We start from the raw sequence: 24142 nt of genomic DNA, 5'->3' as shown, positions 1-24142 counted from the left end.
TAGCATTTATGGCTAAGGATTAACCAGCATTTCCAGAACCCTCCTTGTTAGTCACATTTCACACAGTAATGTGCATGTGTGTGTATGTGTGTGTACACACTGAGAAGGACTTTTTTTTTTTAACTTGGAGAAGGATATATTGAGATGCTTTGAACCTCATACTAGGGAATTAGAACTACATTCTTGCCACTGTGTGTTGGGAGGTTAAGAATAGGACATAGCATGGAAATTGAAGCACCAACTGAATCATTGCCATTCAGAGTTGTATTATCAAATATTCTGAGGTCTTCTGTAGGTGTATTTCCATTATCATACCTCACTCTTTTATTCTCTTATTCTCTTCAACTATTTTGAATTACTATGTCTCTAGTTATAGTTTACCCCAGTTTTTGTTCATACAGTGGTGTTTGTCAGCTTCCAAGACTGAAACGTTTATGCTTCCCTCCATCATGTCAGATAACTTCTATTGATCCACAATTGTCTACTTATTGTTACCTTTTTTCCCCTTGGTCATTCCTTAGAAGTGACTAGAGCTGCTATTAAACTTGGATTTTAATATCCAGTGTGATGATGTACTTTGGAACTTTTGCTGTCTCTCAGGCACATTTGCACTTTCTTTTGTCACCCATTGTGGATTAAAAGTTCATCAGAAAACAAAATAGTGGCAGAAAGTGAGGTCACTGTAGGGTAAAGAAATGCATTAACAAGTGTCAGGTCAGTTGAGAAGAGCAAAATGTGATGCATCCATGTTCAGTGGCAGAGAGCATTTGCTCGTGTTTGCTCTCCTGTACTGCTTCAGTGGTCATGAGAACTATATATATATGATATATATGAGCTTTACTGCTAATCTTGCAATGGATTTGCATATTTAAATATAGAAATATTTGAGACAAATAACATTGTAATAGATCAGCACTGTAAACAGAGGGGCTCCGGGAGAAACACACACCTTTACAGCATGCCAAACATGGCTTGTAAATGCCACCCAATATGGTGCTCACATGATTTTTTAATTTCTTTTCACAAGGAATGTTTGAAACCCAAGACTGAGTAGTATAGGAGCATTATCTCTATTCTGGTTCTAGTCTCTATTTTCTGCCCCTGTTCATTGTCTAGTGGCTTTTTACCTCCAGGCTACTTCAAGGCAGAAATGGGCTACTTCAATAAATATTTTCCGATCACCTATCATGTGTCAGATAGTGTTCTAGACTTTAAATGCTATTGCATCAGAAAGAAGGAATGCTTTCCAGATTAAGTTCACTTTGTGAACAGATTTCTCTGTTCGGGATGGACTGAGGAGCCATTATACTTCCTAGGTGGACATTCTCCCTGACAAAGCTTAGGACTGGGTAGTTTCCCTCCTATTAACAAGTAGTCTACCCTCCAGTGAAAGATGATGACCTTCCTACTCCTAGTTCATAGATCAAAGGGAACAGATCTTTTTAAAGATGTTATATTTTCAGTTTGAAATGGAGTGAACCAAATCCACATAGCTTTAAAATATCCCCCCAGATGCCTGAAATCTGACAAACAAAAGAACACTTGTTATTCCTTAGCCGTCTGTTATGACATAAAAAAAGGCTTGCCAAATGAAAAGCAGCATATGCACTCATGACACATCAAAATCGTGAGAAACACATGCTTTGCTTGACAGGATGAGTTTCCACCCCAGTCTCGATGCCTGTGTTATTTTGCTTGCGGTTTCTCTAAGTGTCATAGCAGACGGGAAATCTTCAAATAGCAAAACCTTGTTAAAAACATTATCAACTTTTTCAGGTCATGGTGTAACATAATGTTTTGAAATGACACAGTATTTTTTAAAGTAGTAAGTCTTTACTTCAGGTCCTGTATTAATCCTTTGGACACTTTAAAGGAACACTATGTTCATAATAGTACAATATCAAATGGAAATTCAGTTTCAGAGACAGGTATTATAAGATATTCATTACATGAGCTCCCAAAATGGCTCTTTTAGTTTATTCCATTTGAATTTGCCTGTGAATTTTCTATCTGTATATATTGCCTGTGGAGAGGGGATATCAAGGAGAAAGTTCAGTTAAAATGATCTGACCAAAAATGTGTGCTAATTTGTTTATTTCTTCAGAATGAAAGAGAACTCAAACATGTTTAGTTGAGGGATACTGTGTGTACATTTAAATTTGTATTTTTTCCAATTTTAAAATATTCTTCCCTCTGATATTCAGTAATAAATATCATGAGGCCCTGGTTGCATCCTTTCCAAAATAATAATTGTAAATTGTGTTATCCCATTTATTCAGCATCTTTTTATTCATTTGGTAAATTATCTGCACATTTTATGCCTTTTGTTAATTTTATTGCTCATTAATACCTCTATCAGGGAGGATGTGAGGAAATGTAAAGTTACGAAGCAAAATTCTCTCACTTTTCATTTTGTCGGTAGCATTGGCAAGAGATTTGGAAAAGCCTGTTACTGACTTCTGTTCACCATCTTGTCCATCGGAATGAAGTAAGATTCTCTTTGAAAATGGTACCCATGCAGAAGAACGGTGAATAGAACGAAGGAAAGCAGGTGGGTAGTGTCTGTCTCAGCATTGGGCTTACTTGCTGGGTGTGTGGTTTGATTGTTTATGCAGTGACCTTAGAGGCATTCCTCAACATCTCTTTCTACACCAAAAAAATATCCATCTACTGGTTGAGACTTGAAAAAAATTTAAAGACTTTTATTTCACAACCAGAAATAAGGCTAACAGCTCTTGGGAGTAGTAACAATGACATAAATACAGTCCCAAGTGTAGATTACTAGACTAGGATTCTTTCCTTAGTACAGATATTTGGGGAAAAAAGCCTGTTTTAGGAATAAAAGAAGAAAAACAAAAGGATGCAGATATCTTAAGGAATAAGGAAGTAATATAGTGCAAATCTGGAAGGTGAAAGGGCATAGAAGAAAGAGACCAGGGATGAAGAAATATTTTCACAATCTGTTCAGAGCCAGTCCCAACCATCAAGTTAGGTCACCTAAAAAAAAGGGACTTTCCCCAGAGTTCTGATTGTCATAAATGTTTGTAATATATTTTCAGGATAAATTCTAAGCATTTATTTGATGTGTTGATTTTATTAAGTTTGTTCATGTATCTTCCTAGTTCGAAAAGATTAAAAAATGCCACCTCTTTAATTAAGAAAAAGTCCTACCACCAGGAAGAAGTGCTTGTTTCTTCTGCTTTATTGTCAGAACACTGTTTGCATGTATCCCAATTAGTATTACAGAGATTAGAAACAGGCTTGCGTAATGAGTAAGAACATGAACTTTAGAATCAGACTTAGTTTTCATTACTGACTTCGTCATTTACAAGTTGTGTGACTTTGGCTATGTTCCTTAACTTATCTCTCCCTTAGTTATCTTTGGTGATAATAATATCATGCCATGAGGTTAGGGGGATTGAATGATACCATATCTGCAAAGCACTTTGCACCAAGCTTGTCATATTTTTAAACACATTTGATGATGATGATGGTAGTCATGACGTAACTGTTTTAACCTAGCAAATATAAAATCCTCAAATTAAGGGACTATGTCTTGGATATTTTTATGTGCTTCAGATATGGCATCAAAATTGCAGACAGTAATTGTGGATTTCATCAATTAAATTGAAAACCATATAATATAAAATTAATACAGGACTTTTTAAACAGTTGGTAAAAAAGTTACAATAATGGAATATTAGCAAACAAATGTAGCTGGATGGAAATAAATGATAATGTGTTATCAAATAGAGGTCCTTTGGAAAACTGATTTATGAATGAGAAAACAGATTTGAAGTTGGAAGGTTAATTGACATGAAACAGCATTTCTAAGTCGTTTGAAAATGGTTCTCATAAAGTAGATTAAAAATTTCTTTGTATATTTTTCTTTAACATACTCGTGTCAGCTAAGTTTTTGGTTTTTATGCTTATTTTTAAATGAATATTAAGGAACACAGTACCAAAATGGAAAGATTTGGTAAAATTTTCAATATAGTGGAAATTAAAGGAATTGAGAATGTTTGAAATAATAGAAGATTACAGAGAGGAAGGAATATCAATCTTCAGATATACACAGAGTGTTGATGTGTGTGTTTCAATCAAGATTGTTTTGGCTACAGCTGACAGTAAATCCAACACAAGGAAATTTAAGAAAAAGGAATGTTTTCAGTTTCTATAATTGGAAACTGTAGAGAAGTAGCTCTACTTCATGCTTGCTGGATAGTTCAGGACCCAGTCTCTCCTTCTTTCTGCACTTCTCTCTCTATGTTGGCCCCATTTCCATAGAGGCTATTGCTTCCCATGAAGAAGATGATGGGCAGAGGATCTGCACCTCCAAGTCTACTGAAACAGTGAATGTTTCTCTTGCTCATCCTTTCAAAGCAAAAGTCCTGCCCTAAATTAGGTTTCATGCACATTCCTGAATTAATAACTACGGTCATGGGAGTACTGTGAATCCATGTGTAACTCATAGGTCCATTTCTGGAGATGATAGTCAACACCACTAGATCCAAATGTACTAAAACTTGGTGATGGATGAGTCTCCAGAGAAATACCTGGGTGTTGTGTTCTGAGGAAAAGAAAGAAAAAGGATAGCTGCTGTAACATGGGCAATGAAGCCCCTGTATTTTGTATGGCTCCACAAGGCAGAACTGGAATCAATTAGAAGCAAGAGTTGTAAGGCAGGTTTTAGTTTAACAGCAAGATGAACCAACAATTTAGAATGTACCAAGAACTAGCCCACCTCAAAAGTTAGAGGACTGCCTGTAAGTTTGTCTTCACGCTCTGGCTTGGTGACCATCTGTGGTAGACTGAAGTAAATGATCTTTAAGATTTTGTTTTAGTCTGTAGGTGGTTACTAGATTTCTTCCTTCAAGTTTGGATGAGATAAAGAGATCATACACTAAATTCTTTTGAGGCTAGATGTGTAAAACGTTATTTCCAAGGGGCTTGCTTAGTGAAAGCACAGAAGGCCGTGGAGGAAGAGCCTTCCTCAGAAGGTGACATGCTTCATTGAGAATTGAAACAGTGACAGCATTGATGCTCATATAATGTTTCTTGATATTTAAGCTTAGAAAAATTCTCAGTATCTTTGTTCCTTTTACAAATTCCCATTAAAGGAAAATAAAACATTAATCTATCTAGTCTTATAATATGGCCTTTAATTTTTGTGTGTGTGTGTGTGTGTACACTGTGCTTATTGAGAATGCAATGTAATTTTTATTACACAGAAGGGAAAGAACTCACAAAGATGATATGGTAAGTTGATTAAGAGTCACTGCTTTTAGTCTTTAAATAGGTTTCTGTTCATAGGGATATAAATAGAAAATTATGAAATGGAACCAAGAATTATTGAGCATCAATTATGTGCCAGGTGCTTTCTACAGTTTACCTGATTTAATCCTCAGTGCAATTAGCTCCATTAACACGTGAAAAACTCAATGTTTAAAAAAATTACTGTAGTTCATCTGAGTAAAGTTATTTAACAAAATGTAAGACCTTGCCCAAAGGCATACTCCTCTTCAGTTGGCAGAGCCTAGATTCAAATCTAGATCTACTCACTTCTAAATCCATTCTCACCATGTTGCCTGAAAAAGAGATGAAAAATACAAACCTGTTTTCTATCAATTCCTGAGAGTACTGAGAAGTTCATTGTTTCCTATTTACTTGCTATTTCTGTTGACGCTGAAATGTAGTTCATCAACTGGAGTGATGATGGTACTACAGGGAAATTAATAAGTGCAAAGTACTAAGGCAAAAGTAGAAATCATAACTGAATATATAATTCAGTAAAAGACACAGGAAAATTGATAGCACATTTTATAGTTTTGGACCATAATGGCAATTGTTTCTGTAGGATTCAGTATCCAAAATCATTACCTTCTATCTCTTCTACTCTTCATTGAGTTGTAATGGTTGTATTCCCTTTTTCTCTGAACTTTTAAAAGTGAACTCATTTAGGGGATGGGAATAGCTCAATGATAGAGCACATGCTAAGCATGCTTGAGGTCCTGGGTTCAATCCCCAGTACCTCTATTGAAAAACAAAATAAAAATTCAAAAAAAAGTGAACTCATTTAAAATTAGGATCTGGATTCAAAACTATATCTCTTTATTGAAGGGAGGAGGGAAATAGCTTGTTTTGAATTTCAGTCTTGTGAATTTGCTACATTAATTTCTAGCCGAAGATTTTATAACAATTCAAAAGGAAGTGCATTATTGAGAAGCTTTAACTACTTTAACATAGTGAAGAGTTAATTATAATGTGATTCCTCTAGAAGGGTTAATTGGCTTTCTTTCCCCCAAACAGTAAGATGTGAATTAAAAAAGAGAAAAGACAATTAGCACTCACTATAGGCTGTAAAAGACTTATTTTAAACAATAAGAGTTGACACATGCAAAGTTGTGATTTCATAAAAATAAATTTTTCTCCTGTATGAAAACTTTGACGTGGTAGCTGTGTTAGAGAAAGGTTTTTTTTTTTTTTAAATTGAAGTACCATTAGTAACAATGTGTCCATCTCTTGTATATATCACAATGTCCCAGCCATGTATATACATAAATATATTCGTAGAGAATGGCTTTTGAGAGTTTTGTGGACACTAGGCAAGAAAAAGGACCATCCCAACAAATGGAAGGGAGAGTGAGATATAGGGATCTTGGAGAGGCGTCTCCTGCTTAGCAGATGTATGCCTTAGAGTCTGTTAGATGGATGTTCATTTAACATTATATCTGGTGCTCAGTAAATAAATTGTTGCCACATTGGAAACCTTACTGAATATTTGAAGGAATTTACAGCTTACTGTGGAAAGTTAAAATTCCTTATGAGATTTTGATTGAAACTTAAAGAACAACCAACAATTCTTAATTGGTCTTGGTCCAACAATGGACAATAAAGAGTAATAACACATTTCTTAGTTTTACTTTGGTTGGGACAGCTATTTAAAGCCAGAAAGGCACACATACCTTCTAAGATACCACAAAGAGGATGGCCTAAGTAAGGATGAACTATAGTGAAAGGTCTAAGTGGTACTGCAGAGGATAATAGCAAGAGAATAGAATCTGTAGTTTGTGTTCTTCTCTGCAACTTCAAGATTGGGACCTTGGGCAATTTACTTCACTTCCTCATCTGTAAAGTGGAGTTAAAGAGTAGCTATATTTTGGGGCTGGTGTAAGAATCAAAAGTCATAACATATATGAATGCCCAGTAGATAGTAGAGATGCCATAAATTTTTACTCCAACTTGATTGTCAAGTAACTAAGAGAATTAGAAGGATCCAGGGAATCAGTGGAGAGGACGCTTGACAAAAAAAATGTGTAATATTTATGATTGATTATTGTTTTGTCAACATTGACTATAACTATTACATACAAAACAGCACAAATTTAAGTCATGGAAAACCTGGGTTCTAATAACAGTAGCTACTAACTATGTGTAGATGTTAGGCTAGACTTGATTTAAGAGCCTTTCTAGATCATATTTTTAATTTTAAAATAATTTTTAAATGACTCTGAAATATGAATTTTATTTTTGGGTCCACATATACAATATAATATTTGATCCATTCACATTTCTTATAAAGCATCTGATGAGTACCTAACTGTGCAAGGCATTGCTGTAAGCCAAATTCTGACTTGGGTGACTGATGATGTAAAGTAGAATAGGGAATACAGTTGGTCCTCTATATCCACAGGTTCCATACCCATGGATTCAACCAATTGTGGACCAAAAATATTTCAAAGAAAAATTCCAGAAAGTTCCAAAAAGTAAAACTTGAATTTGCCATGCACTGGAAACTATTTATATAACATTTTTATGTATTTACAGCTATTTACGTAGCATTTACATGATACTAGGTATTACAAGTAATCTAGAGATGATGTAAAGAATACAGGAGGATGTGAGTAGATTATATGCAAATACTATGGCATTTTATATAAGGGACTTGAGCATCTGCAGATTTTGGTTTCCATAGGGGTCCTGGAACCAATCCCTCATGGATACCAATGGATGACTGTATAGCAGAAAAGAAGTTTAGCTGTGAAATTATTATACTCATGGGACTTACAAGCAGAGTTTTCCAGAGGAAACTGGATTCAGTTGCTGAAGAGAGAGATCTGGGCTGAAGGAAAGTTCTGGGATTTGAAGCCAAGCAACTAGATGAACTTTTAAGGTACTCCCAACATTTAAGGACTGGGCAAAAGAAAATGTGCTCCCAAAGAGTTCTGAGAAAGACAACCTAGGGAGGCAGGCAAATTCAGGAGAGATCTGGATCATGGAAGCCATGATAGGAGAGTTTTTGGAAGGGAAAATGGGCAAATGATGGTGAGGAATAATGTAAGATGTGAATTTAACAATTTAAGAGTATTTTGGTATCTATGGGAAGTGCAGTCTTAGTGGAGAAGTCAGGATGGGAAAAGAAAATGTCAAAACAGACTGAACAATGAACAGCTCATTAAAAAAAACAAAAACAAAAACAAAAAACCAGCCAGAGTGAAATGTTGCTTTAAAAGGATTGGTTGTGAAGGCAGGAAGAGATTGTGCAATATTGTGATGGGGAGCATTGGAGAGAATGTAAAGAGGACCACAGACATGGAGGTTAGATCCCAGACTTTCAGTCTGTGTTGTTTTCCTCGTTCTTTACTCTCTCCCTTTAAGATGAAAATATCCAAGCTGTTACTTTAATTTCTGTGATTAATGCTCTTCAATCTACTCAGCCAACACTTAGCAAGTATCACTGTAAGGGCTTCTGCAAGTGCTCTGCAGTGCTTTTGCATTTCACAATGAATTTGAAAGGCTTTTGGCCAAACAAGGATGTAAACAGGGTTGAAATGCATGACTTGAATAAGGCAGTATGTCTGTAGAGTTTACTCTAGGCACATGTTCCTTTTCTGTAACAAAGTGGTACAGAGATTTCTCTCTGTTTCCTTGTTTGAGGATTTGGCCAGGTTGAGTTAAAGCTAAGATAGGATAGCCTGAGAATTTGGAAGATTTTTCTACAGTGACCTCTGACGTAGTTCACATCTGTTTATTAATACATCTTGAGCTTTTGCTGTTCTCTTCCTAAGGAATGAATTGCAGAAGTGAATGAGCTGTAACATTTCCCTGGGAGTTCAGCTTTAACCAAATGTGTTGATTTCCAACTCAGAAGAACCAGTGGTTTGGGTGCAATATAGTCCTAATAGTTTTTGAGAACAGGGTGATGAGCACTGTGAGGGAAGTCTGTGGGCTTCTGATCTAGGCGGTTAGACCAGCAGCCAGGATGTAAACACAAACTTCATGCTGAGATTCCAGCTCACTGGACTTGCCAGGAGTTTCTCCAGTCTGTTCCCAGGACAGCACTGCACCTGCTTCTGGCTTGTGGATATTTTTTCTCCTAATGGTGAAAGTATCACTTCTCCGTATCACAGGCACCGTTCCTGTCTCCCAGTATTCGCTTTGTATCCATTGGTATTTCTGGAATCTCACCTCCCACAATTTGTAAGGGAAAATCCCATTTCGCTGTGTCTGCCAGTCTTCACACTGAAGGAGTTTCATTACTTTCCATGTTTTGAGACATCTAGATAAGAAGGTAACTCTTATTGGAAACCTTTTAAAAGAGAGAACCTATTCACTTTGGAATTTTCAACAATCCTTATCATTATAAAGAAGAGACTCAAATGTAAAAGATCTATAATTCATATTCAGTTTTTCACAGCCCTCAGATTGCTGAAGCTGAATCAGAAGGTACCAGTTGAAAGGCATATGTGAAGGCCGTGAAAATAATATGCATCTAGTTAAATGTTGTGTCCTTTTGAAATCTGAATTATAACTCAGCAAAGGCAGACTTGGACAAACAGCGTGTGCAGTTGCAGACAAACCTGATAGGGTCAGAAGAATTGATGGATATGTTTTGCTTTAACCAATATAATTTTGTCAGCGATTTCCTTTTTTTAACTTGTGCGTTAATAGTCTTTGTTTACTGTATTGAAAGAACCGTGGAAGGCTACAAAACAAGGGAGGTACTGGCCTCTGTTGAAGAATAATCTATTTTTTTGGACTCTCATGCAATATTGAAGGAGTCTACGAGAACATGAAGAAAAAGAATAATTGTGAGGAAGGAGAAGTGTTGTGGAGTGGTCAAAATATAAATTACTAAGAAGTAGGAGGCTTAGGTGGAGTTCAGCATTGGCAGAGCCAGGATAAATTGTCAGATACTCTCAAAAGCCCTTGGTCCATGGAGTCTGTGAAGAAGTAACAGAGATGAAGGTGGAGCTCTCTGAGATGGGCAGTGGCTATCAGAGTGAGAAGGATTAGCAGGTGCCTTCATTCCATTTTTTAAAAAATGTTGCTAGTTATTACACTGTTGGGGTTAGGTTAAAGGTAGCGAGACAATTGGAAATATGAGGGGGTAGTGTAAGTCTGTTTTTTTCTCATTATCTATTACTTCCTCATTTCTCAAGTTCAGTTACAGTTAAACTATGTTTACCTTGGGAGCTTGTCATTGTTTGCTTTGAAAAGTAAATTCAGTTTAAAAATTGGTTTTGGCATGAAATTAATGCAATTTTAGAATGAAGAATAATCTATTCACACTCTCAGTTTTATTAATGAGGAAATTGAGGTCCAGAGAGACTGGGTGACTGGACTAGGGACACACAAGTCTATTGGCTGAGGCTGTAACAAACTGGTATTGTGACTCTGTCTAGCATTGTTTCCACTGCTTCACACTGCCGCACAACCAAAACGATTTGTGTGTGTGTGTGTGTGTGTGTGCGCACGCGTGTGTGTGATGTGCCACGAAGTTGGGCATAATATTGTGTATGACCCATGACACTTGTAAGAGGCTTTCTGCTATCAAGAGAGCTTCTGCTTAAAGTGCTAAACTAAATAGTATTTGGGGCTATAAACTAACATGAAATCATACTTGAAAATGTGAATACCACTTTTGTTTTTGATTTGCAAAAAAATTCCCAGTGGAAGTTTATTGCAGGGATATTCCCCAGTGTTGATGTGGAAGAGTCCTCCCCTCAGCAGCATAATGTCCCAGGTCCCCATCCCTGTCTCTGGGAACTGGGAAGTGCACCAGCCATTTTACCTGCATTTCTACTTTCCAAGGAGAGAACTTTATTCCACCCTCCTCAATAGGTAACTGTACATAACGTGGGCTTCTGGTACATGCTGAATTCCTGCTTCCTCATCCGTTGAGATAATACCAACATCCGAACCTATACAAAGTGGGTGCTCAGTAGATATTTTGAGAGGCAGCCTGGTGTAGTAAAGAGAACGTGGATTTGAAAGTCAGATCTGCATTTTCAGATGAGCTGCTACTAGAGAATTTCAACTTCCTGATCTGTCTAGGGGAGAAGACATCTGCTCTCTGGGTGGTTCTAAGTTTCTGTTTTTGTTTTTTAAATTATTATTGTGGGAGCCAATGTCTAACAGCTTCCATTTCCATTTAAAAAATGAAACATGATCACCTGATGGGGAATAGCTGAGGGTGAGGTGGGGCATTGGGGAGAGCAGTGAAGGTATAAGATAACTGCTGTGGTGATTAAGAGAGCAGATAGACCAAGAACCCACAAAGTGTTGCTTGCTGGTAGTAAGGGCTTGGTTGAGGTTGGAGACCTTGAATATTTAGGTGCATTCATTATACAGCTGTTTTTCTCTAACAGTGTGAATGGAAAAACAGAAAAGTTAAAACAGCTGGAATCATACAAGAAGGATAAAGAGTGGCAAGGAAATTGGTGAACCCACTTTTCTGCTTATGGATTTTTCACTAAACCTTTCTGTATACAAACACAGATTTGCTTTAAGGAAAAAATAGGCATGCCTTTTAGCCTTATATATGTAGCTTTCTTTGTTCCCCTTCCTTCCTTCCTTCTTTTCTTTTTTCTATTGGTGGAACTAATTTTTCAATCCCATACGAGCCATTGCATCATAGAATATAAATTATTATATTCACAGTGAGTCTGAGGACATAGTACGGAGGTGGAAAAATAGGATAACATCTCCTGTTGCAGCCAGCATCTAAAATTACAGGGCATTTTCTCACATGTTACCTCCAATAGTCCTCACAGTGCTTTGTGAGGCAGACATTTTTCATCCTGTTTTATACTTATAGAAATCGAGTATCAAAGAGGGAGAACAGCTTGCCTAAGTCTAACCTGGTACCGAGCACAGGACTGCTGGCCAGTACGTACATTTGTTGCATTTGTTGATTCTCATCTAGCCTCATGCGCTTCAGAGTCCCCACAGTGAGGATTTCATGCCCAGGAGAAGCCAGTGCACGGACTTCTGGCAATTTAGTGAGGCCCAAGGTGAGTGTGTCTCACATCCTTCTCTTTCTCTGGCTACGTAGTGAGTTCGAATGAGTATTTCCTTAAGTCCCCTCCTTCCGTCAGGTTCCTTGAGTTGCTAGGTGGCCCTCAGTGGGTCTGATACAGTTTGTACCTTGACTACTCTTTGGTAGTGCTGCTTCTTTCTTCTTTTCCAGAACATTTTTTATCCCTTCATCACCCAGTTCCCCATTCTCCAAGGGCAATTGGGTCAAATTATTAATGACTATTTTAATCATCTCAAATAACGTATTTGTATTCTTAGAACAGTCTTTTTGTTTTTTAAAGAATGAGGACTATATCATGTGAATTTCCTGCATCAAAAAACAGGAGAGACGTTTGGAGTGAGCATCACTCAGGGATGGGCAGCAGCCTCTCCTGTCCATCATTAGAGGTCTTCCTAGCTACCTGCCTCAAGAGGCAAAAACAGGTTTTATCACTGATTTTTGGAGAATACTACAAGTATCATCACTTCTTTTAATATGACCACTCTTGAAAATGAGATTGTGAAATATCTAGCCTGTGCTCTAGTGTTCCCATAAGTCATGGCTGCAGGAAAAAAAAAAAATGGAGTCTCTCCTCCTCTTACAGATAATGGTTAAGACAAACTCCTTTTTCTCTATTTTAGCTTAAATGGTGGCATTATGAAATTGCTTTATTGTGTAGAAATGAAAGAGAAAGCTATGGTAAGATCATTCAGTGTATGTCTATATTTGTATGGGATGGGAAGGTGTAGTGGGCAGAATAATGACCCCCAAGATGCCCATGCCTTAATCCTCAGAACCTGTGACTGTGTCACGTTACATGGCAGATGTGCTAAGATTAAAGACAGAAGGAGAGACCATCCTAGGTTATTTTGGTGGTCGCAGTGTCATCACACAAGCCCGTAAGCACAGAGAATCTTTCTTGGCTGCTTTAAAGAAAAGAGATAGATAGCAGCATGAGAATGATTCAACCTGCAGTTACTTTAAAGGTGGAGGAAGGGGTCATGGACCAAGGAATGTTGGCAGCCTCTAGAAGATGGAAAAGCAAGGGAAAAATTATTCCCTAGAACCCCTAGAAAGTAATACAGCCCAGCTGGCACCTTGACTTAAGCCCAGTGATACCCATGTTGAGCTTTGAACACCAGAACTGAAACAGAAGGATACTGGGAGAAAGTAATGGACACATTAAGTGAATATGATCCAGTGAGGTTAATAACAAGAGTTAACATTTTCAAAACGTCTGTTATGCACCAGACATTTTTCTACAAATAAAACTCTCAAGAATTTAAAGTCTTCTTTTTCTTAACCTAATTTTGCAAAAGAAAACCTTAAATAGGTTAGTTAACTTGTTCAAGGTCATACAGCTGGTGTGTGGTGGAGCTAGAATTTGAACCCAGACCCTATGGCCTCAGAGTCCCCTTTAGAATCAGGTTACAATATGCATGCTTTTAGTGGCTACAATAAAATTTATCACTACTCTCATTTTGGCAAAATCAAAGTTCCAAGAATTTGGTTTCTTTTCCAGAGTCACAGAGCCAGTGGAAAACCTAAGACCGCTCCATTTTCTCAGAAATACCTTTTTCTCCCTCTCTTCTTCCCTCCTACCCTCCCTCCCTCCCTTTCTTCCTTCTTTATTCTCTTCTTTCTTTTTTCTTCCTTTCTTCTTTCTTTTGAAAAAACAAATAGTACAGTTTGGCATAAGTGTAATGCACTGTTAACATTTTTATCTTGGTGTCAGAGAAAGGGAAACTTTTCCGCTGAAATGGTGTTCCTAGCTCATTAGAAATCTGTGATCAAGTAGTTTATTGGAATTTTAGCCATGTTGCATTTTCTATTAACCCATCTTTTCCCCTCAAATAAAGTATAAACACTTTTAAATTATGCAAATATTTCATGTTTCTTTACAATTTTTGAAATACAAGATGTGGAATGAAATTATCACCTCATGTTTACCACCCAGAGACAATCTTTTCTGTGTTTCTTTTCTGCCCACCTCCTTCTATGGGCATACTTTTACATGGTTGAAATTCAAGTATATCTTTCAATGGCAGTGTAGAATTTTATCTTAAGTAGCATACAGGCGTACCTTGGAGATTTCACAGGTTTGGTTCAAAACCACAATAAAGCAAATATCACAATAAAGCAAGTCACATGAAATGTTTGATTTCCCAGTGCACATAAAGGTTATGTTACTATACCATAGTCTATGAAGTGCACAAGAGCATTATGTCTTAAGAAATAATGTACATTTCTTAATTTAAGCTTATTTTATTGCTGAAAAATGCTGACCATCACTTGAGCCTTTAGCGGGTTGTAGTCTTTTTGCTGGTGGAGGGTCCTGCCTTGATGCTGATGTCCGCTGACTGATCAGGGTGTTGGTTGCTGAAGGTTGGGGTGCCTGAGGCAACGTCTTAAAATAAGACAAGAGCAAAGTTTGCTGCATTGATACACTCTTCCTTTCACAAATGATACCTCTCAGGCATGCAGTGCTGTTCATTTACCCAGAGTAGAACTTCTTTCAAAATTGGAGTTAATTTTCTCAAACCCTGCTGCTATTCTATCAACTACATTTGTGTAATATTCTAAATCCTTTGCTGTCATTTCAGCAATCTTCACAGCATCTTCACCAAGAGTAGATGTCATTTGAAGAAACCACTTTCTTTGCTCATCCATAAGAAGCAACTCCTTGTGCATTCAAGTTTTATCATGAAACTTCAGCAATTCAGTCACACCTTCAGGTTCTGCTTCTAATGCTGGTTCTCTTGCTTTTTCCACCTCTGCAGTGACTTCATTTTCTGAAGTCTTGAACCCCTCAAAGTCATCCATGAGGGTTGGAATCAACTTCTTCAAAACTCCTATTAATATTGATATTTTGACCTCTTCTCATGAATCATGTATGTTCTTAATGGCATCTAGAATGGTGACACCTTTCCAGGTTTCAACTGACTTTGCCCAAATCCATCACATGAATCACTATGGCAGCAATAGCCTTATGAAATGTATTTCTTAAACAATAATACTTAAAAGTGAGAATTAGTCCTTGACCCATGAGCTGCAGAATGGATGTGTTAGCAGGCATGAAAACAACATTAATCTCACCGTAATCTCTATCAGAGCTTTTGGGTGACCACATACATTGCCAGTGAGCAGTAACACTTTGAAAAGAATCTTCTTTCTTAGCAGGAGATCTCAACAGTTTGAGCTCAAAATATTCAGTAAAACATTGTCAAATCATATTGATGTACTGTCATCCAGGCTTTGTTGTTCCATTTACAGAGTACAGGCAGAGTAGGTTTGGCATTATTCTTAAGGATCCCAAAATTTTCGGAATGGCCAATGAGCATCAACTTCAATTTAAAGTCACCAGGGGCGTTAGTTACTAATAAGAAAGTCAGACTGTTCTTTGAAGCTTAGAAGCCAGGTATTAGCTTTCCTCTCTCGCTATGAAAATACTAGATGGCATCTTCTTCCAATAGTAGGCTGTTTTGTCTGCATTGAAAATCTGTTGTTTAGTGTAGCCATCTTCATTAACTATCTTAGAGTTTCTGGACAACTTGCTGCAGCTTCTACATGAGCACGTGCTGCTTCACCTGGCTCTTTTATGTTACAGAGACCACTTCTTTCCTTAAACCTCATGAATCTAACTCTGCCAACTTCATTCTTTTCTCTGCAGCTTCCTCACCTCTCTCAGCCTTCATAGACATAAAAGAGAGTTAGATCCTTGCTCTGGATTAGGCTTTGGCTTAAGGGAAGGTAGTGGCTGGTTTGATCTTCTATCCAGACAGCTAACACTTTCTCCATATCCACAATAAGGCTTTTTTGCTTTCTTATTATTTTTGTGTTCATTGGAGTAGCACTTTTAATTTCCTCCAAGAACGTTTTCATTGCATTCACGACTTGGCTAACTGGTGCAAGAGGCCTGGATGTCAGTCTATCTTGGCTTTTGACATGCCTCCCTCACTAAGTTTAATCATTTCTGGCCTTTGATTTGAAGTGAGAGACGAGTGACTCTTCCTTTTACTTGAACACGTAGAGGCCATTGTAGAGTTATTAACTGGTCTAATTTCAAGGGCATAGTGAGGGAATAGGGAGGTCTGAAGAGAGGGAGAGAGACGGTGGGGGTAATGGGTGGTCAGTGGAGCAGCCAGAACACACATAACGTTTATTAACTATGTTTGCTTTTTGTATGGGTATAGTTTGTGGCACCCCAAGACAATTGCAATAGTAACATCAAAGATTATTTATCACAGATCACCATAACAAATAAAATAATAATGAAAAAGTTTGAAATGTTGTGTGAATTACTAAAATGTGACACCGAGATACTAAGTAGCAAATATATTGGAAAAATGGCACTAATAGATTTGCTCAATGCAGGGTTGCCACAAAGCTTCAATTTTTAAAAAAATGCAATATCTTTGAAGCACATAAACAGTAGCACAATTGACACATTATAACTGACAATACTTCAATAAAAAAAATTAAAAAGAGAAGCAAAATAAAGCCAGGTATACCTGTAATTACTTAGCCATGCTCCTATTACCAGAAAGTAATCTCATGAATTACTAATGTTGCTACTAATATGTTCCTCTAGTGAATAAGCTACAGTACATATCTTTATGCACTTTTTTTCTATTTCACATTTATTCTCAGACTAGAGCTGCAGAAGTTGAATTATTAGATTAAATGGGTAAAAACATTTTTCCACATTGCTTTTCAGACAGGTTATATCAATTTATGTTTACAGCTACAGTGCACGAGTGTGGTCATCTTCCTACATCCTACCAGTAGCATTTAATTTTAAAAACTGCTATTCTACTAGGCAGAAAATGCTTCATTAAAATAATTGCCCCTTTAGATTTTTCACACTAACCTTCTCAGTGTGAAACTAAACAAAACAAAGACATTCTCACCCACTTACTTCATAGACAACAACTTCACTCACTTGAGATGCAATCACAAAATGGCTGCACAGAAGTGGCATTACTTACGGACTTCAGCTGAACCTGAAGGCAAGTTGACATATTTCATGAAGAAAGTGAATAGGGGAGAAAAATAATGCAAACTTGGGCGTTACTAATGAGGACAAATAAAAAAATGATCAGTTTAGTAAGATATTGAAATATAACAGAATAGACTGGGAATTAAATAATTCAAGTCTAGATAGTTATTTTCTTTCATGTGTATTTTAGTTGCCTTTTTGTTTGCTTATATTTATTGCCTCTTAATTATTATTACTTATTGAATCAGGATTATAGGATGTCATTATAATAAAGAGGTCTGTCTGTTAACTCTGTGGATCTGGTTTTGTTCTTAGATGATTGCTTTAGGCAGTCTTTCTGTTTTGTTGTGCTGTGTTTTGGCAGACCCTAGGACAGCACTGTACTTAGCTTGGAGATGTTAGACTAACAGCAGTATAGGCTCTGGAGACAGATACAAGTTAAAAATCATAGTTACTACATTTACCAGTGGTGTGTCTATAGACGAGTTATGTAACTCTGAAGTTTCTATTTCCCTGTCTAGGAAACTGAGATAATAATAGGACCTGCATCTTACTGTTGAGGGAGAATTAAATGAATCAAAACTGCAATGAGGTGTCACCTCACACCAGTCAGAATGGCCATCATTCACAAGTCCATGAATGATAAATGCTGGAGAGGATATGGAGAAAAGGGAACCCTCCTACACTGCTGGTAGGAATGGAGTTTGGTGGAGCCATTATGGAAAACATTATGGCAATTTCTCAAAAAACTAAAAATAGACTTACCATGTGATCCAGGAATCCCACCTCTGGGTATATCCAGAGAGAACTCTAATTCTAAAAGATACATGCACCCCAATGTTCATAGCAGCACTAGTTACAATAGCCAAGACATGGAAGCAGCCTAAATGTCCATCAACAGATGACTGGATAAAGAAGTTGTGGTATATTTATAAAATGGAATACTACTCTGCCATAACAAAGAATAAATATAACGCCATTTGCAGCAACATGGATGGACCTAGAGATTGTCATTCTAGGTGAAGTAAGCCAGAAAGAGAAAGACAAATACAATATATCACTCATATGTGAAATCAAAGGGAAAAAAAGGACACTATGAACTCATCTGCAAAACAGAAACAGACTCACAGACTTAGTAAACAATCTTATGGTTACTGGGGGAAAAGGAGTGGGAAGGGATAAATTTGGGAGTTTGAGATTTACAAATGTTAGCCACTGTATATAAAAATAGATTAAGAAAAAGTTCTGCTGTATAGCACAGGGAACTACGTTCAACATCTTGTAATAACCTTTAATGAAAAAAATATATGAGAACGAATATATATATGTATATGCATGACTGGGACATTGTACTGTACACCAGAAACTGACACATTGTAATTGACTGTGCTTCAATTAAAAAAAATAAAATCAGTCAGTCAATCAATCAATCAATCAATCATTGCAAACACTTAGCAACAGGGCCCAGTAAAAGATCAGCAAATAACAGTTTGCTGTTACTATCATCATTCCCATCATCCCCATCATAATAACCTGTTTACCCCTCTGATTGTTTGTAACATGAGTTATTTCTGCTTCAAGTATAAAGCCTAGAAACTCTGCTGCTCACTTCCTTATCTTTCTTAACGTTCATTCATTCATCAACAAACATTTATCTAGAACAAAAGAGATTAAATCTGAACACAAGGATCTTACATGCCTATGAGAGAAGACAGATGATGAACAAATAAGCAAATAAATATTCAGTATGTCAGATGGTGTTAAGTGTTATGGAGAAAAATAAAACTGAGCATGGGAGACTGGGAGGGCAGGAGGTGGGAGTAGGGGTGACGTGGGAGAAAGATAGGGTGTTATTTACACAAAGTGGTAAAAACCTCTGACAAATGATATTTCAGCTATTGTGAATAGGATGAAAGAGAAGAAAATATGTTCTCAGTGGAGGAAACATGCCTGGCATGTTCAAGAATCAGCAAGAAGGGCTATGTGGCAGAGAGAGAGAGAAAAGCAAACAGAAGAGTGAAAGGAGATGAGGTCCAAAGTGGGATGGGGCACACCTTGTACTCCATTGTCAGGACTTTGATTTTTACCCTGGGGAACATGGGAAACCTCTGGACAACAGTGAGCAGAGGAATGACTGGACAAATGCAGAGGTGAGGGATCAGATCAGGGAGGCAATTTCAATACCTTAGATGAGAAGGTAATGACTTAGACCAGGAGAAGGCAGCAGTGATAGTGACATACAATTGGTTGGAATATGAAAAAATAGAAATATATTTGCATAGCATTTTATATATCATTGTATATAATTATATACATTTATGTTGTACATATATTTGTATCATATATAACATATATTTGACTATCATCATGTATGTTTGTGGTTATACAGCAATGTGTCTGGACTCAGAGTTGAATCTCATATCCACTAGACAGCATGATGTCAGGAGTATTAGCAAGTAAGAAACAGATACATTTCAAATGCTTGACAACTTTGCCAATGGCAAGTACTGTAGCATTACTGTAAGTATTTCATTATATTCCATTTTATGATTGCTATTAGTGTCTCAGAGTAAATATTTAACACATGCACATACAGTCAACTCCAGATGTATGGGACTCCTATTTTTTAATGAGGATTTTTTCTTTTTTTTTTTTTTCAATGTATACCCTTTTACTCATATTGAATTTTGTATCATATGCAGGTAACTTCAATTAAAAATATTAAATAAAACAGGTACAGAAAGACATACAAACAAATGCATTATTTAATAAGTTATTATAAAATAAATACCTTCCAATTTGTACCAGATAAAGAAATAAAACTTTACCAACCACTCTAGAAGCCCCTTTATATCCTGGACACAACCCCTTTCCTCCTCTCTTAAGTAACTACTATCCTGACTTTTAAAGTAATCACTTCTTTACATTTCTTTCTTTCCCTCCATTTTATATGTCTCTTTTATTTTTTTTGGAGGTAACATTCATTTATAACATTGTATAAGTTTTATGTGTATAACATTATATTTTGACTTCTGTATACTCTGCAGTATGCTCACCACAAAAAGTTTAGTTTCCATTTCTCACCATACAGGCAACTCCCTTTACCCATTTTGTTTTCCCCAACCTCTCATCCCCTGGTAACCACTACTCTGTTCTCTGTATCTATGTGTTTGTTTCTGTTTAGTTTGGTTTCTTCATTTATTTTATCTTACTCTGTTAAATATTCCATGTATGAGTGAAATAATACAGTCTTTATCTTTCTCCATCTTCTGTTGTTTAGCATAATACCCTCAAGGTCCATCCATATTGTCACAAATGGATGCAAGGATGGTACAACATCCACAAATCTATCAATGCGATACACCATATTAACGAAATGGAAGATAGAAATTATGTGATTGTCTCAATAGATTCAGAAAAAGCGTTTGACAAGATTCAACATTTGTTTATAGTGAAAACTCTCACTAAAATAGGCTTAGAAGAAATGTGCCTCAACATAATAAAACTATATAAGATAAACCCACAGCTAACATCATACGCCATGATGAAAATCTGAAAGCTATCCTTCTATGATCAGGGATAAGAAGGAATACCCACCCTCACCACTCTTATTTAACATAGTATTGGAAGTCCTAGCCAGAGCAATTAAGCAAGAAAAATAAATTAAACACATGCACAAATTTGAAAAGAAGTGAAACTGTTACCATTTGTACATGACACATTTTCATATATAGAAATCTCAAAAGACTCCACCAAAAAACTATTAGACATAATAAATGAATACATTTGAAGAATACAAAAACAATATAAAAACCTGCTGTGTTTTTATATACTAAAAATGAACTAGCAGAGAGAGAAATTAAGAAAACAATCCTATTTACAATCACAACAAAAATAATAAAATACCTAGGAATAAATTTAACCAAGATTAAAAACCTGTACACTGAAAAATACAAGACATTGTTGAAAGAAATTAAAGAAGACACACAAAGACATGGAAAAATATTTCATGCTCATGGATTGAGAGAATTAACATTATTAAAATGTCTTATTACCTTAAGCAATCTACAGATTCAATGCAACCCTTATCACAATCTCAGTAACACTTTTTACAGAAATATAACAAAAAATTCTAAAATTTATGTGGAAACACAGAAGACACTGAATAGCCAAATCAATCCTGAGAAAAAAGGACAAAGCTGGAGGTATCACACTGATTTCAAATTGTACTACAAAGCTATGATAATCAAAATAACATGGTTTTGGTAGAAAAACAGACACACAGATCAATGGAACAGAATTGAGAGTCCAGAAATAAACCCACATGTATATATTAATTTATGACAAAGGATCAAAGGAAATACAATGGTGAAAAGACAGTCTCCTCAATAAATTGTGTTGGGAAAACTGGACAACCACATGCAGAAAGAATAAAACTAGATCACTATTTTATACCATACTCAAAAATCAACTCAAAATTAATTAAAGACTTGAATGTAATACCTGAAACCATAAAACTCGTAGAAGAAAACATAGGCAGTCCACTCTGACATCAATTTTAGCAGTATCTTTCTAGTTATGTCTCCTCCAGCAAGGGAAACAAACAAACAAAAAAATAAACAAGTGGGACTACATCAAACTAAGAAGCTTCTGCGTGGCAAAGGAATCCATCAACACAATGAAAAGACAATGTATTGAAGAGGAAAAGATATTTGTAAATCATATATCTGATAAGGGGTTAATATCCAAAATATATAAAGAACTCATACAACTCAACAACAAAAAACTAAACAATTTTATTTAAAAGTGGGCAGAGGGTCTGAATAGACATTTTTCCAAAGAACTCAACAGGCACATGAAAGATGCTTAATATCCCTAAGGGAAATGCAAATTAAAACTACAATAAGGACTGATCAAGGACCAATCATTGATAATATATAATAATGTCCGCAAGGGGCTGACAGTATACTGAGGAGCAAAAGATAGTGGAAAAGAGTAAGATAATGATTTGTAATAAGTTATCTCATAAAGATAAACAAAATGAGAACATAGGGATGAAGCACCCTGAGTAGGGTGGACTGGGATTGGAGTTATCACGGAGAGTTTCCCATAGGGGTGCCAAATTAAATTCTAAAGTACGAGTAGGAGTTAGATAGATGATGGCAAAGGATCTGGGAAAAAAGGTACATGATTTGGTTTGAATTAACATGATTTTTATTTCTTTCTTGGGTTGAAACAATCTATTAACTGGCTTTAATATGGTAGTGTCCCACTGTAATGGAAGCTGAAGTTTACACCTTATTTCTATAATACACTTTCATCAAAACTTCTTGGTAAATCACAGAATAAAAAGAAGCAAAGAAATGAGCATAAATGAAAGAGATTTGGTAGAACAAAAGATATCACACAAAGTCAGTGGTTCTTAATTGGCTGGGGGAAAGACTTGCCACCCAGGAGACATTTGGAGATGTCTGAGGACAATTTTTGATTGTCACAACTTAGGGCATGGTTCATTAATGGCATTTAGTGGATAGAGTACAGAGATTCTGCTAAACATTCTGCAAGGTACAGGACAGGAAAACTACTGAGCCCCTGAAGATCCTTCTGACATTCTTGTTTTAGCTGAACATGAGCAGATCCTGGGAGATAATATTTCCCTGATTTTCCAGTTGAACTGAAGAGAGCACATTGCTTTTTGGCTTCCAGCATGATTTTGCTGAGGTCATTCACCACATTAAGTAGAGACATGTTTTATCTTACCCTCTGAATTTCCATTTAGGGGACTTGATAGCAAGGGTTGTGGGAATAATTTTTTGACAGTTCCTAGACTTTAAAGATGTACAGTTGAGTGAACATAAATGGGGTTGGATGTTTAAGGTATACAAAGTGTATTATAGACCTTAGAATAAGGCATTTATGTGGAGTAATGAGAAATAGGGCTTGTGAACTACATGTATCTGGGAGGTGCTGTGTAGCAGGATTAAGGGGGCTTGTGGGTAAGCTAGTCCATCCTTGTCTACTTCCATGGTCTTTTAGCCTTTGCATATTTGGTTCATCTACTTTCCTGCAGGATCAGTGTCTTCTCCTGTCCCTTTCCCTGATGTTTGTTACACATTATGTAACAAGTAGCCATTTATAGTAGTGAATACTTGTTGGAGCAGCTACTTGCTGTTCCTTCTGCCGGGAAAGCCCTTCCTCTGGACATATACATGATTTATGTTCTCATTTCATTCTGGTTTCTGCTCAACCATCATCTCACCTGAAATACCTTCTTTGACTACCCTATCTAAAGATAATCTATCCTATTGAAAGAAGAGCAGCCTCCCACCACTCTTCACCCTTTATTTATATATTTACTTTGTATTTGGTCATTATTAGCATGTCAGCTCTAGGAGACCTTGTTTCCTGTTTCCCTCCCTGTTGCATATCCAGAGACTAGAACAGTGCCTAGCCTAGAGTAGTGCTCATGCATAGTATTGAACAGATAACAGAAAAAATGAATGAGACTCCCTGCTCTCAAGAGACTTAAAGAATAATAGGGAACAAAAATGTTTAACAATTATAAGGTAATAAGGAATTATAGAAGCAGGTAGAAAACACTTTTAAAGTACGGGAAAAGGCACATCTCACTATTTGGGAGGAACTAGAGGAGGCTGAGGCTTGAAAGATGAGCTGAGCTATCTGCTCTTATTCATTGACTTATACACATTGTTTAGAATCTAACCTCCAGCTGTCAGGAGCTGTGTGTGCTGTTCACTCATCTTCTTTTAGCATTGTTCTGTGTGCTGTTTGGAGAGACAAAAATGAGTATTTGGGGATAATCATAATTTATTCCAGGGAAT

At 36.6% G+C, this 24142-nt stretch overlaps 1 long non-coding RNA gene across 1 annotated transcript in view; it reads left to right on the top strand.

Moving 5' to 3' along the window:
- Nucleotides 1-24142, top strand: part of LOC135319696 (uncharacterized) — a 300679-nt gene that overhangs the window by 28952 nt on the left and 247585 nt on the right. Inside the window, exon 2 of the long non-coding RNA XR_010378525.1 lies at nt 2423-2551. This is a non-coding gene — a long non-coding RNA (uncharacterized LOC135319696). The remainder of the gene's footprint in view (nt 1-2422; nt 2552-24142) is intronic.

The sequence above is a fragment of the Camelus dromedarius genome, chromosome 3 (assembly GCF_036321535.1).
Source record: "Camelus dromedarius isolate mCamDro1 chromosome 3, mCamDro1.pat, whole genome shotgun sequence".
Taxonomy (NCBI): domain Eukaryota; kingdom Metazoa; phylum Chordata; class Mammalia; order Artiodactyla; family Camelidae; genus Camelus; species Camelus dromedarius.
This window is presented reverse-complemented; position numbering and strand designations above follow the sequence as displayed.